We start from the raw sequence: 6042 nt of genomic DNA, 5'->3' as shown, positions 1-6042 counted from the left end.
GCCGAACTGGTAACGATCATATTATAGTTTTTTAACGTTATAAAATATTTAAGTCTTTTTAATCGATTCTCATTCAATTTAAGGAGGTAAATTTACATTGTCAATTTAAATAGATACTGGTGGAACGAAATTAAAATTCCACAAACAAAAATGAGACGATTGAAATCCCACTATTTCAGGTGAAACATTTTCATTATTATAAACAAATGGTTTACCTTTAGTTAGTATAGACATTAACATGCTTATCACGTCTTTGTTGTCAGATACTTCTAAGGAAATAACAGAATTATTCCTTATTAAAATATACTCCCTTTTGTTTATATGGCCACAAGGCAGCCTTCAATTGCCTATATTTAGGACAGCTTTATTGCATATTGCAAATGGATGCGTTCATCCCAGGTAACTGTATATCTATAATTCGCAAACGTATTTCGGGAGATACTGTCTTAATGTGCAATTGACAAAAAGCATATTAGGACGCCATTGTCCGTACGATGGTGTCGATATAAATTCTGATATGGAAAATTTTTGAAGTACGATATCTTCACCACAATCTGCAAATTAAACAAATATATATTGCAATATTGCATTAGTTGTTCAAAATACGGTTCTATTTTTCTGTTAAAATGAGAAAAAAGTTTGGATCGGTATTTTTTTAATCAATTATGGCGATCTGCAAGTCTTAGCGTTTGACTCTTACTAGAAAAACGAAAGTTGGTCTTAAGCTGCTTCAAATTGTTTTCTTTATGACTAATTCCTAAAAACAAAAATACCTGTAGGAGTGTTACCTATATTCTTTAAGGATCGTATTGTAGTCTGTCTGGAAAAAATGAAAACTAAAGAATCGTTTTCCCTGTGCATTTCAGAAATCATAACATTTAACGGGTAGATAAATAAATCGATCAACTGGTGTCGTTGAAGAATTCAAGGGATATTTCGTTTGAATGATGAATTATATCCTTATCACAAATTGTCCTGCACATTTTAGAAGTGATTCTAATCCTCAGAAAATCTTTAATGCATCTTGGTGACTGTTCAATGTTTAGAGGGAATCTTAATACTTTTGTTTGGAGGGGCAAAATGTATTTTTCTTCTCCACAATCTGAAATACGAAAGGCAAGCCTTTATGAGTTATAAAATTGACATTTCTCTATTATAATTGATCGATAAAGTGTTTTTAATGTGGCTCAATTAAGTCAAAGTACCTTTGATTGCATGGGCAAAGGTCGTTATGTCATTAACAAATGTATCAGTATTTTGCTTTGGTTATTCCAGTTTTAGTTGAAAGGATAAAGTTTTCCTTCCTTGGACCATCCATTAATAGCAAAAGTCACTTATGATAATAACTCTAATTTGAAACTCACCAGAGCTTATATATACTGTTCCGGACGAGTTGCTTTCACCTCCTGTTGTCTCAGCTAAAACACTGATTCCATAGCTTTGTCCACGGTTACTTGATGTTGAAAATACAGTCCAATTATTTGGAGTGTAAGCAATATGTTCTTGATTATATCGGTTGATAGTAAACACAATTTTGTATCTTATAATGACATCAATCCTATCTTCAGGTGTCTGCCAGACCAAACGTATTGCTAAATTATATGCTACAACCGTGATGCCATTGGGTGGATCTGTCGGGGCGTCTGTTGAATTCAAAAGAAAATTTGAATATCGCTGTAAATACGTATTTTAAATATACTTCATAAAAATGATTCTTGGTTACTTGATGTGATATAGAAGTTTTTTTACCAAATTTTATACCAAATTTGTTAACAGATTTCTTTTATAAATATGTCTCTTTGGTTTAAAAAACCTTTTATTGTCGGGGTCTACTTCAAAAGCAAATCATTGAAACGTGAAAAGAAATCCGATTTATTTTCTTTTGCTTCAAACATTAAGCTTTTTATGTCCAGTACTAACTGAACAAATTTCCTATTTAAAGATATAATACATATTATATATAAATTTCAGATATGCCATAAAATCAGAAATACACACCAACATCAGAAATGTTGAAGTCTATTCCACTGCTGCTAAGATCGTCCGTCTTATATACAATAACTATCTTGTATGATTCTTCTATCCAGTGCGCAGAAGTTGACAAATCACAAGTAAAGTTTCGTTTCTGTGTTTGGAGAAAGCTGTTGTTACAAATGTTTCTGCCTATGATTATTTTCATCCATTTATAAAGTGATACAGCCTATATTCTCTTAAGTACAAAGAGTATCCTTTTGTAATGATTTGCCATGCGCAGTGAGACCCCTTTCTTTGTTACCAATAAATTGTTAGTACATTCTAAACGTGAGTAGAAATAAGATAAAGTATGTACAAAGCAACTATGTTTATCAATATTAGTGATAATATTAACACTCATTGTATCGTCAGTGTCGCATAATTCTTGGAAGATACATAAATTGAACTGTATGAATTATTACTACGAGGATCATTTATCTTTTTGAAAGAACTGATCTCTTTTATCGGAATGTATAAGCTTCTCATAATATATATGCCGACGAGCACTATAATTTAACTTTAGCAAAATTTAAAATACGTACATCAGCATGTTACTTTACATGTTTTAATGTTTAACTATAAGATGACATAAAAAAATCAAGCGATGTTTAAATTTCAATGTCACGGGTTGACACCTCCAATATAGAAAATATTGAAAATAACAGCGTTAGACAGACGATAATTCCCCGTGCAGGTTCGGGTGTTAAAAGAATAGGCCTGGAGCAGCGCTATGCTTGTCGTATAAGGCGACCTAATAGTGTCCAGAACCTTAGCCGGGGGCTAAGGCGCTCTGCCCACAGAGCAACTGGGATGTGTGCCCCAGGTGGTAGAATGGGGTACCTCTGGCGTTTTACATGCTTGGGTTGTCAGGCTATAATACGAAAAACCTGACCGCAAACCATAGTGGTGCACCGTGTTGGGAAAGATGCCACGTTCCTCGCACGTTAAAGAACCCTACTGTGGTATTCTCCCGGAGTAGGAACCATAGGTCTCCGCCATAGGAGGCTAAATTGCCCGACCCTACCCATCTCTCCCTATTTCCAGTGGCAATCAAAATTTGTCGACCCCATTGTCCTTGTGTCCCATCCCTATTTATTCATTTCATGTTCATTTTATCATCCATTTCATGTTCATCGTCTGAATATAGCTGAAATATTGCAGCTCGGACTTTAAACCAAACAAACAAACAAACTCTCTCTCGTCTTTTTGTTTCATTTTGTTTTTTTTAGTTGTTTTGCTTTTTTGGTTTTATAAATTGAAAGAAATAAAGTACTTTGGGAATTCAATTTTTGTGTCATTATTCAGCATTTCTTCCAAACGAATCGATCAATAAATATTTGTAAAACTTGTTTTTGTTTATATAACCACTGAATTGCATTGCCTTTACTGAATTGTCATTCTTCTCAATGAAATTTGAATATTTTTTCTATAACTTTGAAATGTACAAGAGGTAATACTGGAAATGTGTAAGATGAAATTCACACTTAAGGAGGTAAACCTATGGTCAGGGACACAACTCTTACAAATAATTGGAACGTTTGTATTCAGTCTTTTACATCAATCTTATGTAAGCATTAAAGTAACTTAGACTAATTTCATTCTGTTTCAAATGAAAAGTTGAATATAATACAAGCATATCACTGATTTCAAGATTAATGTCCCTTACCCTAGGTATACCTCCTTAAGACAGCATGTGTTCGTAATAATGGATGTAAAACATTTTGAATGTTATGTATTAAAAATCAGTAAGGAAAGATTGCGAATCAATCGATATATTTTTCAAAAAGGCTAACTTGTATTAATAAATAAAACTGTTTGGTCTGCAAGGAATCGTGCATGTGCTTACCGGTCATACACATCTCAGTAATTAGAATATAAACTTCAAATGTACATGTATACATTGTAAACCCTTCAAAACCACCTAAATAAGTAGGTATAGGGGAACATTGCAACCATATGTAATGTGTGCGGGGATAGAACTTGAATATTAAAAGTAATTAAAAAAGTAAACTAATTATAAGTATTAATTTTTTTCAAAAGAACACGGAGTTGCACATGTGTTTACCTATTATAAACTTTCTGTTGTTTAACGTGTCATAGTTCTCGTTTCCTCGTTCGTCTCTCCCGGACTTGACTATTTATGACCAGCTCGGTGGGTGTTTCAAAAAAAAACATAGAACGCTTATCCTACCGTTGCACTTGGTCCATGCTCCCAGTTTTTAGTGGAGTCTGAGTTGCTCATTTGCTTTTGTTACTATATATGTATTATTTTGTTTATTTTATGTTTTTTTCTGTGTGTCAGGTATTTTTCACATGATTACATTCTTTTGATTTCCGCTCGAATCTTGACTCCCTTAATTTTCTCCTTCTATTATAAAATTAAGCTGCAAACAAGAACAGTAAATATATTCTATATTGGACGTTCGAAGTTAAATCATGTAAATGTGACAATGTATATATTTATATCTGTCATTTAAACCTTTATTCCAGCAGGTGAAAAGTGTCCTTTATCATTACGTGTTAAAAAGGCGTTTGTCAATGTGTAGGCTCGCCATATGGATACGAATAAAACATTGAAATAGAAAAGGGAACAGATATGGTGAACCAAAACAAATGCACCATCGTATAACTCTTATAAAAAGTAAATATTTAAAGAGATACATTTAACCTAAAGGTTTTCAATAAGTGTTTACACACGTTCAAGTAAGCACTGAAAGGGCGATTTGAAACATTTTTAGGTTTGTTTGTTTGTTTGTTTGTTTGTTGATTCGTTTGTTTGTTTTTATTTTATTTTATTTTATTTATTCATTTATTTATTTATTTTGCTGAATTCCGTTAAATTAAGCGACTGTAAATACCCGAGAAGTGTATTGCTATGTTGACCGTGAAAGATTCTTACAATGGTTGATTATCAATTAAAATCAACAGCATATTGGATAAGGTATGACGTATCATTTATTGCATAAATAATGCCTTTTTAGAACATTGCAAAATGAGAAAAATCTTTTTTATATGTGTACATACAAATTACATTGAAGTTTGCCTATTTTTGGGCTGTGAAATTTGTCCTGTTTTGCCTAGTTTTACCAAGGTTCAAATGACTTTATAATGGATATGAAAGGACATAAAAAGTGTTTTAGTTTTTATTCACGGTAAATTTTACTGATCTGATAATACCATTTCATTTTCGGTGGCCTCCCCTGTCTGAAACGACAAGAATTTGATCTCTGCATCGTTGTTTATTTTTGGAACATTTTTTATTTATATTTTAGAAGATTGTTGGTTTCTGAAGGTATGTGGTCATTGAAAAATCCATAAGCAGTGCAGTGCAATTCAGTGAAATGATAAACAATTTCTACCGAAATGAAATGGGAAATTTTATCCTTATTTCATTATTGTTACCGTTCAAACTATTTACATTACATTGTTATATATATATATCATGTATCTTCCAGTACCTGATCCTAAAAGGAAAGTACATTTACATGTGGAATAATGCGTTTCAAAGGGTAAAAGGGTAATCAAGGGATACCACTAAAATCTGGGAACACAGTATGACATCGTTTTCTTCTGTTCCGTGTTTGTCAAAACGGTAGTCAGATTTTATCGTTTCGGAAAGCAATTTTCGGTTAGGATTATCGCAAGGAGTGTCGCAAGAATATGTTCAGATATAATATAACACACTGAAGTGTCAGTATTTGTAAGAATCAAGCAATAGATGAAACATGGAAAAAAAACTATTTTGATAGTGTAATTTTACTTTGTTTTGCACCAACAGAATCATGGAAATCAGATGTTCCAAATCATCTGAACCACTGAGTTACAATATCATTGAATTGCACTGAAAATGAACATTTCAAAGGCAGATAACTCAGTCAAAAACCTCATCCTCGAGTGATATTACATCGACAGATTGCTGTTTTTTTTTTACATGCAAGTCTCTGAATTTTTTCATTTTGCCTGATTCTTACAAATACTTACACTTGACGTTAACCAGCATTGATACGTTTTGTTGCTTTGAAACTAAAC

Source organism: Perna viridis, chromosome 15, assembly GCF_037379345.1.
Source record: "Perna viridis isolate PV_CMFRI_1.1 ecotype Kerala chromosome 15, ASM3737934v1, whole genome shotgun sequence".
NCBI classification, from domain to species: Eukaryota; Metazoa; Mollusca; class Bivalvia; order Mytilida; family Mytilidae; genus Perna; species Perna viridis.
This window is presented reverse-complemented; position numbering follows the sequence as displayed.